Consider the following 12,280-nt stretch of genomic DNA (forward strand, 5'->3'; position numbering starts at 1 on the left):
TCTAAAGAAACTGAAAAGTAAAACAAACACTGAACTGATGAAAAAGAGTAACCACTCCACCTGGTGAAGTTACCTCCACTCTTCCACCTCTGCCAGCTTCCAGCATTTCCAGCCCTACAAGAACAGACGGTGTGAAGAACGACTTATGGGATTGGATTCCACCCAGCAGTGACTTATACTCTCAACCTATATGTCACAGATGGTAGGATTTCAGTGTGGTTGATATAGGAAATCCACTAAGGAGTATTGATCTTTCTAAGATCTGCTCTCTCTGCCTGATCTCCACAGGATCTCACTCTCTGCAGAGACCTGAGAGGGGAGCAGAGTTGCTGAAATCTCACTTTACCTTTAACAGTTAAAGGTGAGGTAATGCTGTGCAACATAAATAATGTTCCAGATACAAATCTCACCATCCTATGAGGACAATGCATGTTGCATTTCACAGTGATTTGAAATAACTTGAGGCAGAACCGAGAGCAGCACAAGAAAAAATGTCTGCAGAGAGCGAAAGAAAAGAATGATGTCTAGAACAACTCAAACTGTGGCAACAGAAAATCCAAACTCACTGTTGACTCACTGTTTGCTTGCCAACTCATCTCTGGGTAGATTAACTTCAAAACCACAGCAGTAATAATCGGTTTGCGTCAAAGATGTCTCCAACAAGAAAAACAATAACCTTGCAGATTACTCCTTGATGATAAAGTTACACATGACCTAACTGGGATTTCTTTGTAAAATGCAAGGCATTCTGCAACCAGACAAAACATTACCTGTTACATGTCAAAGCAACAATGCCTACAGCGCTCCACCTACATCCCACACACCTTTATTCATCTCTGTGATCAGTGCTTATATTGCATGGTAATGAGTGTCAGTACTTGTCATATGTTGTGAAGTAAGCTTAGGGACCAAATTAAAGTTTCAGTTTGGATCCCACAAAAACTGAAAAGCTGTGTTTCTCAACAAGTATCCTCTAACATTTTGTGCTCCCATTTAAATGATGAAGACTTGAATTTTAAGGTATGTATCTGCTTGTCAAACCAATTTCATTGTTTAGCTTTTGGTCCAAGCTTGCATTCATCAAGGGCTGTGGCACTTAAAAAACAGACATTTTTGACATAGTTTTCCTTTGATTTCCTGGACTGTTAGCCAGTGATCTGCTGTTAAATTGTACAAACAGGTTGAAGGGGGAAAAAGTGCATAAAGCCACACATCTCCCTCCCCTCGTTTCTCTCTCCATATATATATATGTCTCTCTCAGACAGTTTTAATCTCTGGTAATACAGTCACGTCCAGAATTATCGTCTGCCGTGTAAAGCGACCTGCCGCCAGTGCCTCCAGTCTCCGCAGCGCTCCTTCATTACCGTGCACAGTGGGTGAGCCAGAGCACACAGTGTGGTAATCCCTGCTGGAAGGCGTCACCATACCGCCATTACTGAAACTAAACCCATCCATGCACATAGACCTGTATACATCTCCAGCCATGACTGGTGTGTTGTAACAGCATATTGTAGACTATGGATATAGGTTTATAGTTCTCTGCAGGGGATGTTAGATTTATCCTCTGAAACACATTATAGGGATGGGTTGTTCTTATTTGTTTTTAAAATATTAAATACTAAATACTAAAAATATTTTTATTGGAAACTTATTCATAGGATAGGTTAAAAACTGGTTTGGTAGTGACATATGCTGTTGCTGCCTACCTAAATCTACCTGATCAATTCTAAATCCCATATCAGGTTCAGCTTCATGCATCTTACGTTAATCACTGCATTTGTTGTGTCACTCATACTAGTATTTCAGCATTTTTATGTGTTGTGTATGCAAGAACACAACTTGTACTCTCTTGTAAACTCCACCGACAAAGGCCAGGCTTGAACCAAGAACCGTCTTGATGTCAGGGAACAGTGACAACAAATGCATCACCGCACACTCTCACTCGTTCCCTTCAGTATAACGACAATGAACCTTTGATTTTCCAAGGTGGTAATTTTGTAACTGCATCACCAACAAACTTTAGCCTTGTACTTTAATCAATATTGGCCAGCAGAGGTCGCCAAATATAATTTAATTTATTAAAAGTGCGGAGGTCTTATTTTTAAATCTAACTCAGAATCATTGTGATTTTGAAAATATTCCACTTGTATTTAATTACAGTGGACAGTTTCAGTTGAGTGTTCCCCAAATTGCACTGCATCTTTGCAACACTTATTAAAAGGGTTCATATTTGTGGATTATACCAATCAACAAGTCTATTGCGGTTATAATATCATCAATTATGTTTTACTCTTCTGTAGTAAAGTGATCGTACATTTTACACCAGCAGTGGTTATATCACTGAACATCATTAAACTGTTTATTTTTATTCCTCTTTATTTGATCACGACTTGTCTTTTCAGACATTTTGGTAATTTAACATGTATCACTGACCTTCAGGTTCAGAAATGACAAAAATAACTGACTGTCCGACTTTCAGATCATAGAAGGAAAAAATACTACCTGCTTTCTTCTGGTGTGACAGCAGCGCTGTATTCTTCTCAATTTATTAGGTATCATGGCAAGTAATGAAGCGGAAAGGTCAGGGGGAATGTGTTGTTATCTGCTCTAAACCAATAGGTCAGATTTCCACTTTCCACGCCACAACTCTGTGAATGCAGCTGGTGCCCTTTTGGTTAAAACAATACATTCACCTTGGCCACTCATACATCACATCACAAATTCTCCATCTTATTGGCAATGTCACACAGAGGACTGGGAGATATTACTGAATAGATTTACTGCCAGGGCTCGTCTACAGCCTCAGATATGATATAAACAGCGTGTAATGTAAGCCATACATTATGAATCCAATTTGTTTGGGTGAGATCGGGTATTTGGAGTGGAAGATAGCTTTGCTGGGCTGAAATTCACAAAGAGACCACTAGATGGCAACATGTCGGTGACTATGAAGTCAAGGTAACACTTAGGCAAGCAAATCAGGACATAAGTGAAACACCAGAATCTGTTTATACCTTATTATATTAAATGTTCTTGCTATTTTGACTCTACCCTGTATGTCAATTACATGGAAGAGAAAAAATAAACTGAAAGATAAAAAATATATAAGAATAATATTTTTAAAAAACTCACTAAAATACAAAATACAGCCTCAAAATGATCTTATTGACCTCAGTAGTACTGCCACAAAAGGAAACATACATTTTTATTTGATTTTACTGTATTTGGAATTTTATTTTATTTGGATTACAATATGTGGTCTAGCCGTGTGGATTTATAGGTGGCTTTGGAGGTTATTACCAAAATTATGGAGTCGTACATAACATTTACAGTTTATCAAAGAAAAAAAAAGTTATGGCTGAAATGTTGTTTATCCAGTCATTTCTTTAAGAAATACAGACTATAAAAGAAGTGAGTTAGCTCAAAATATTCCATTTACAATTCAAAAGCATAACAGACAAATGTAGCAATGTGTCACATTTAAGAAGCTGGAGTTTCTGTGAGGTCGTAAATCACAGTGTGATTGCTGCAGGGGATCCAGATGGCCTGTGAAATGTATTAATAAACTTTTGTTTCAGGACAGATTTTTTATTCCTCAAGGACATTTTGTATTCAAAGCACACAACGCAAAAGAGCAGGACAAGGCGTTATGTATAGGTAGGAAATGCTGAATCTACAAAGCCACAGGGTGAGGGTATTAGAAGAGACTGTGTGTCATAATGATGTATGGTGCAATGTGTGTGGGGGTCATGGGAAAATAGATGTCACATTAAGGAAGGGGAAAAAGCATGCTCCTAACCACAATTGTGCACAGATAAACATCACAAAATTACAACACAATGCACAAAATAATCAAAGGTCATTTCATGGTCATACGCTATCTAGTGAGATTACTGTAACTGGTATTTCATCTTATCTGTGACGTTGTGCTCCTGATCTAAAGTAACAGTTAACGACAGAAGCTCATGTTTGGTGATTCTGTACTAAAATGAAATATGGATGGATAACAGTCAAGCATAATATGGTCACTGTTTGAACAAACCTGGATACAGATCATATTCCAATCATTGGCAACAAACTACACTAAATTATTATATCACAAAAGATACATTATTGCATGAAGAAGGGACACCATACCACTATTACCTAGCACATTAATAAAAGTGCTGCATGCGTCGGAGTTTGTTATTTGCCTAACTCATGTTACTTATTGAAGTCTCTGGAGATGCCATGTTTATATTATTACCAAAAAAGTGAGGATTATTTTGTTAAATTATGGCTTTTATGGTCTTTTTGAAGATTAACATTTAAAAAAAATGTGAATGTTAAATAAATTAATAAAATGCAAAAAAAATGCCACATTAGCCCCTAAATCAAAATGTTAGCATTTAATTATGTAAATAGATGAACTGAAAAAACTGGAGTAGAGTTAGATGATTTCATCTCTACATCAAAACATTATTATTATTATTATTATTATTATTATTATTATTATTATTATTGCAATGAAAAAACTCATTAACTTTTTGTTGAAGTCCAGGTCAACTAAGCTTTTTTCCAGGAACATGGAATCCCTGTAAAACCTTCCCCCCTGAGGGAACACCAACTACACAGGTGTACTCAGGAACTTACAAAACATAACCAGCACACGAGTAAGCAAGTACTCTAATGCACCTGCCAACAACTCTGTTACTATGAATATCAAAGTGGTTAGATGAGCCGATCTCCCAAACTCATAAAGTTAAAATGAAACACAGATCAGGGGAATATTTTTTTCCCACAGTTTAGGAGTAGAAAAAATAGAAAACAGCACCATGTGGGTGCCAGTATGGCTCAGCAGGCTGAGCTGACAAGTCTGAAATCCTATTCCTGTAGCCCATGTTCCATCCTGCCCTGGGCCAGTTCCTTTCTTGTTTTTTACCCTGCTCCCTCTCTGTTCTTCCATGTCCAAAATAAATGCTCAATGTTCAAAAAAAAAAGGACATTTGGCAAACATTGCACCATGTGGCACCAATAGCTCGCTTGTTTGAGCAGGCTGTCATGATCCCTTGGGTCGTTGACCCAGAGTTTTGAGTTTGGGGAATATTTAGGGGTTTTGTTTATTGTCATATTATAGTTCTGTATATTGTATTGTTGTAATTCAGGCTTTATGTTATGGTGCTGATTATTCCCTTTTGTATTCCCATCCTGTTCCCTCAGTCTTGTCTCCATGTTTTTGGCTTCTGTCTGTGTCAAGTTTGCGTCTCTTAGTCTGAGTCTGTGTGTTCATTACTTCCTTTTTTATTTTCATAGCCTCTCATCTGGTGTGTATTGTGTTCTGTTAAACTTCCTTTGTCTCATTACCCCTGATTTGTTCCAGCTGTGTTCCAAGCTTTTACCTGCAGATAAAAGCTGTGTTTTTTAGTTAAACTTCCATTTGATAAGTCCTGCATCTGGGTCCACCTTTTGCCTGCCACATGCCTCTTCCATGACAACTGCAGGGTCCAGGGTATTGAAACAACCTATCAAACCCTACCTGAAGGCCTATGGCCATCACAGTGGCCTGTCAGCTTTGAAAATCCATGAATGGACATCAGAAGTGCAGAGTATACACAACGATACAAAACTTGCAGAATCTATTCCAGGAATTATTTGCATGAATAATGGGTGAAAGTCTCCCGAGCAAGAATGATCAGACTCTTACCTGGTTGCAAGAATTCTTCACAAGTTTTAACACTCGATAAAAGAGGGTGTGACTACTCATGACCATCTCTGGATTCCAAATTTTCCCTTAGATCCTTTTTTTTTTCTTTTGTTATTGTGAAACTGTAAAATATTGAAACGTTGTCATCCATGAGCTGAAATCTTTACACCCCGCACGTTTCTGCAGCAACACTTTACAGCTGTTTGATAAGGAGAGAATGAACTGTGAACAGAAATGAACTGATGTTGTATCACACCTGTCCTCAGATGCTCTGCCGGGAGACTTGATGATGACACACTTAGACAGGTGAGAAGTCACACTTTCCATGTTTATAGCTTGACTAAAAACAAAAGAGATCAGTGAGAAACTAATGACGAAAACCAAAAGCTGGATATTTTAGGAAGTGTAAATAAGTAACAAGGGAGAAGAACAGTGCCGGTGAAAAGGTGAGGAAACATAAGTGCAGTTCAGTCAGCTGGCTCAGGGGGATAGATTTATTTATACGAATACAGAGATATTTGGCTTCTAGCCTTCTATCCACTCCACACAAGCTTAGATATTCCCAATTTAGACAGAAAAAAACTAGGTTATAGAGTATGGTGCCAACCAAGAGGAAACATATCATTTGTGAGTTGATGCTACCTATTTCTATTGGCCCTTTCCCAGCAAACCTGAAGAGAAGCAGAAAGCATAACAGAAATTATTACATTTAAGCCTAACAGTCTATATAATATGTGCCCAAATATGGCAGCAATGCAGCTAATAACTGTTCACTTCACATTCAGATGAGAAGAGCAGAAAATCTACAAATGCTGTGTGCTCCAACTATCATCAGACAGCTAGAATAGATATAAGATAAGGCTGGCTGAGTTTAATAGGAACATAAACTACAACACTGAGATTAAAATGATAATGACAAACAAAGTGGAACAAAATCAATACAATATACTTCAGTTAAGAATAGTATACATGGCTTTGTATCACACCCTGCACATTAATGATGATACTTCATCAAAACTGCTGCGGCATGGTTGTGACATTAAGGACACCTCACCTGCATTTGCTGTTGTAAAGCCCTCTTGTTAAGCAGTTTTGGTCAGTATTCTTATTATAGATATCAAATTTTGTCCAGGTTTGAAAATGCCCAGGCTGCAAAAAAGAACTGCATTTGATGGTAGTGGAGTTTCAGTCAGTTAAGAGAATGATTCTAATCAACTGGAAATCAAGTAAAACAAATTGTTTCATTACAAATTACTTAATTTGCATTAAGGACTTCATGGAATGAACACAGTGCTGCAATCCTGTAAGACAAGGAGATGCTAGATGAACATGTTGGACTGTCTGTCTGATTTGTGCAGCTGTGGCCCATCTGCTTTAAGGTTAAATGTGTTCTGTCCCTGCACCTCCTGAAGCTCCATTGTTCCACTGAAGGAAAAAGCACCCAAGACCATTATGGCGCCCTCTTCCGCTGTGGCACATGGAAAACATCTCAGGTGGGATCTGCTTGTCATGCCAGTAACGTTGGAAACCATCAGAACCATCAAGGTTAAATTCTTTTCTCATCAGAGAATAAACTTTTCTTCCACCTTTCAATGTCTTATGTTTGGTGCTCTATTGCAAAGTCCAAATGGTCAGTTCTATGGCATTACAGGAGACGAGGCCTTTAAAGACATTTCTTGTTTTTGAAGCCCTTCAGTCCCAGATGCCGTCTGATGGTTATGGGGCTGCAGTCGGCACCAGTAACGGCCTTAATTTGGGTCGTTGGGTGTCTCGATGGACAGCCAAGTGGATTCCCCAGCTCAGTGCTGATTAAATCTTTTTGGGTCTTCCAATTGACTTTTCGTTCCATAACCCTCAGGATCATTTAAGAAATTCCAAGTGACTGTCTTACTATGTCCCACCTCAACAGTGATGGTGTGAGAGACCCTGCTTATGCTGTTCAACAACCTGACCATGTTAAAAAACTGAAAGTTTGTTGCCTTTGCCATCAGAATGTCATGGCAGTGTGACTACCTGACAGAAAATGACAATGTGGTCCTAAACTTTTGAGCAGCTGTAAAACATCCTGTTTCAGTTGAAGCGTTTTTCTCAATAAATTGCATGCTCAAAAAATATTTTGTCTCACTCCCATTTCTTCTTGTTGGATGTTGAAGCTCTACTTGGAACCTTGTTAAGATCCAACCACACAAAATATGATTGTTTGCCATTTTTCAAGTGGTCTTAAACTTTTGATTGGGACTTTATTTGCATTGACAAGCAACTGAACAGCTGTACCTAAAAAAGTCTCTGATGAGTGTAAGTCCATGTGGACCAGGGAAGTCAAATTCATTTTACATGGTGGGCCACATATTCTTTTTCAGCAGCTGCAAAAACGTATTAAAATACAATGAATAATCCAAAAATGTATGCCCTCGTTCACATTTTCCAAACTAATTACTTTACGGGAAGCTCGGCAGTGTTGCTATGACAGGTGTGGGCAACTCCAGGCCTCGAGGGCCAGTGTCCTGCAGGTTTTAGATCTCACCCTGGGTCAGCACACCTGAATCAAATGATTAGGTCATTACCAGGCCTCTGGAGAACTTCAAGACATGTTGAGGAGGTAATTTAGCCATTATATCAGCTGTGTTGGATCAAGGACACATCTAAAACCTGCAGGATACCAGCCCTCGAGTCCTGGAGTTACCCACTCCTGTGCTATGACAATAACCATGCACATTACTGGATTATAATGGAAAGTCAGTCAATCCGAGTCACGTTGTAGCGAATGTACCTCTGCAACTTAAAAAAGAAAAAGAAAAAACATCGAAAGGATTTTTTTTCTATGCGTTTCATCTTTTGGTGTTTCTATAAAGACCTTCAGAAAAACCGTTATCTTTAACATCGGCGTAACTTTGTGCTGAACATTGGGGGGGGGGGGGGGGATCAAGATCTCTGTCTAAATAAATAAATAAATCTGGGTAAATTCCCAGATGATTAAACATGCAACTATTTTGCTGGTAATACCTGAAACGAGGAAAGAAAATCAGCAACCTATTTATGCAAGATAAAGGGGTTATGTGTGTGGTTGTTGTCAAGTTTAAAGATTCAAGAAGTTTATTGTCATGTACGCGGCAAAACACAAATGGTTAGGCAGAGCAATGAAGTTTTTACTTTGCGGGTTGCCAAAGGTGTCAGAGCGTCCGTGACATAATTAATATGCGACACAAGCGCTACAACAAAGGTGTATGTCAAGGCAAGAATATACCTGCTGCTTCGTCAGACTCTGGGACCACAGTGTTGTTTTTCGTAGCCATTTCCCCCATTGCTGGGTTTCATGAATGGTGGCCTTGATTTTCGAGATGTTCTCATGAATCATCGAGTGACGCTACTGACCAGCCAATCAGTGGCATGCAGTCTGACGATGTCACATTTTAGTACCTGCTCAGATTGCTTGGAACCCTGGCTGAGCAGGAACAAAAAACGTACTTGGTACCGGGTACTATGACTTAATGGAAAACCCTGAAAACCACGGAGAATTGTGCCGAGTGCCCACACTCAAGCATAGTCATTGTTTTGCATTTTAGTTTTCTTTTTCTATTCCTTTACTGATTGTACTTGGTTTATTGTTTATTGTGCATCATTTTGGTCAACAGCTGTTGTGTTTAAATATGCTATATAAATAAGCTTAACAGTACTCAGACCAATGCTTTTCACAGCTAAGGATTCACACATTCTCTCCAACTCTCTATACACTTTTGTAGTATATTTAATTTGACAGAAAAAGACAAAAAATACACAATAAAAAAGAAAAAGACTAACTTAAGTCATTTTTTATATTTCTACCAATATTGCTATAATATTAGTGTGAATTCATATGGTATAATAATCTGGTAAAATTTTAACATCATTTCCAAATTCACTTACACAATTAGCTGTTTCTGATATGGGTTAACCTTTGTCAACATGCTTGTGTAAAGGTTTGAAAAAGATCCAGCTGCCTCCTATTTCAGTGAGGTTTTTTGGGTTTAATAGGACAGCTTGTCTGCAAAAGTAGGACACTTACCTGAACTCTAAATGAGTGCAACTGTATACACATTTCTGGAAAATTTCATTTTAAGATATATTTGAAAAGTACAAGTCAGACTTTAATATTAAGATTTTAATCAATCACATTAAAATAACATTTTCATGATTATCTCTTTCAAACATTAATAAAAATAATGAAATAGTCATGTTCCTGTTTACTTCATGTGAAACTGTTAAATGACAGATTACATGTTTTATTAACATTCTCAGCTGTTATTCGCCATACTAACATCAACATTGCTATGTAAATTTCCAACTCACCCCTTATCCTTCAAGCTCAAGCCCACTACCAGAGGCCTGTTAACTTGAAGGTCCTGGGCAATATCTTTGCTTTTCCTGGGACTACACTCTGCTGGATGGACATCTCGAAATGTTGTTGGGATCTGCTGGAGCCACTAACCCAGTTTGGGGGTTACTGCCCTGAGTGCTCCAATTACCACGGGGACTGCTGATATCCTCACCTTCCACAGCTTCTTAAGCTCCTCTGTCAGCCTTTGCTATTTCTCTGGCTTCTCGTGTTTCTTTTTCTTGATGTTGCTATCACTCAGGATAGCTACATCTGCCACTACGACTGCCTTCCTCTGCTTATCCACCACTACTATGTTCATCACCTGTTTGTCTTTCTGTATCTGGAAGTCCCACAGAATCTTAGCTCGCTATGTGCTGGATTGTCTTATGGGCCTCTTTGCACAGCCTGCACCTGTGCAAAGATGCACAAGTGCATCAGGTCTACCACCTGGTGTGGATCTTGTACTTCGGGTGTATTTGTGTGCTGCCATGCTTAGTGCCTCTGTGCTGTCTTTTAGGCAAGCTTGGTCAAGCCACTGGTAGGATTTTTCAATATAAGCCACTTCATCTATCTGCCAGTGGTACATCCCATGCAGCAGCCTTTCCTTCCATGATGGTTCCTCTTCTTATTCCTCTTCCAGCTATGTTTCTGTTGCTTGAGGTATTCATGAAACACACTATCAGTTGAGGCTATCTTCCTGATGTACCCATGGATCTTTGTTTCATCCTGGACAGTGGTTCTGGCACTCACTAATCCTTGGCTACCTTCCTTCCACTTAGCATACAGTCTCACAGTACTGGACTTGGGTTGAAACCTTCCACGCATGGCAAGGAGTTTCCTTGTCTTGATGTCAGTGGCTTCTCTTTCTTTGGCCAACTGATTATCCTAGCAGGCTATCTGACAATGAGAAGGGCCCAGGTGTTTTTGCCTGGATCTTGTTCTTCAAATTCAGCAGATTCTTCAGGACTTGCCTTACTATCTGCATGTATTTGGTGGTTGCGGTTTTCCTAGGCTCCTCTTAACAGTTCCTGTTTCCCTGTGGGATCCCCAGGTACTTGTAGCTATTCTCGATGTCTGCATTGCTGCCTTCTGGTAGTGCAGTTTCCTCAGTTCTAACTACTTTCCCTTTCTTTCCATCTGACTACACTTGGATCCTAGAGGTGTGGACTACTGAGTTGATGTCTTGCTAACTCTTGGCATACAGCTTGATGTCATCCATGTAGAGGAGGTGGCTGACCATTTCTCCATTCCATAGTCAGTATCCGTACCAAGCCTTGTCAATGATATGGCTTGATATGGTGAGGGGATTGAGGTCTACGTACAACGGCAGTGGGGACAGAGCATCTCCTTGGTGAATCCTGCACTTGATGTTGACTTTTGCAACTGGCTTGAAGTGACTGCCCTACCTACCAGGAGCTGGAGTTTTTTCCATGTTGTGTTCATGACAATTTATTTCTGAGCCCCACTCATGTATTGAGCCATGTGCCAGTATTCTTAAAACTTTTTGATAAAGCATATAGTTAGGGCTGGATCAGGTTGACCCTGAATCCTCCCTTAGTTATGCTGCAATAGGTCTAGGCTGCTGTGGGATTTCCATGATGCACTGTTTTTCACCCTTTTCTCTCATTAAGTGTTTATAAACATCTCTGCATTTAATTATTAGTTATTATTAATCTCTGGCTCTCTTCCACAGCGTGTCTTTGTCCTGTCTTCCTTCCCTAACCCCAACCAGTTGTGGCAGATTGCTGCCCCTCCCTGAGCCTGGTTCTGCTAGGGGTTTCTTCCTGTTAAAAAGAAGTTTTTCCTTCCCACGGTCACCAAAGCACTTACTCGTATGGGGTCAATTATGTTTTTCTGTTTTGTTTTTATTATCATACAATCTTTAAATCTTGTCTGCTATGACTGACAGAAGCTTCTGTGTGGTACTGAGGCACTTTATTGGCCAGTAGTTAGATGGGACTCGCTCCTTCTGGGGATTCTTGGGGACAGGATTGTCCGGCCTTCAGTTAGCCATTCTGGTTGTATTTCATCCATGAGCAGCTGGTTCATTTGTGGTGCCAGAGTGCAGTTACTTTCTCTAACCAGTAGGCGGAATCATGTCAGGGCCTGATGCCGTCCAACTCTTCATACTTAAGACTGTGTCTTAAATGTCTACCACTATGATAGTTACAGGATCCTGTTTAGGTACTTGTTCTCATGTTGTTCACCTACCGCTGAGAGTACACCTTAGATGATTTATTGGA

The sequence above is a fragment of the Maylandia zebra genome, linkage group LG2 (assembly GCF_041146795.1).
Source record: "Maylandia zebra isolate NMK-2024a linkage group LG2, Mzebra_GT3a, whole genome shotgun sequence".
In the NCBI taxonomy this organism is placed as follows: Eukaryota; Metazoa; Chordata; class Actinopteri; order Cichliformes; family Cichlidae; genus Maylandia; species Maylandia zebra.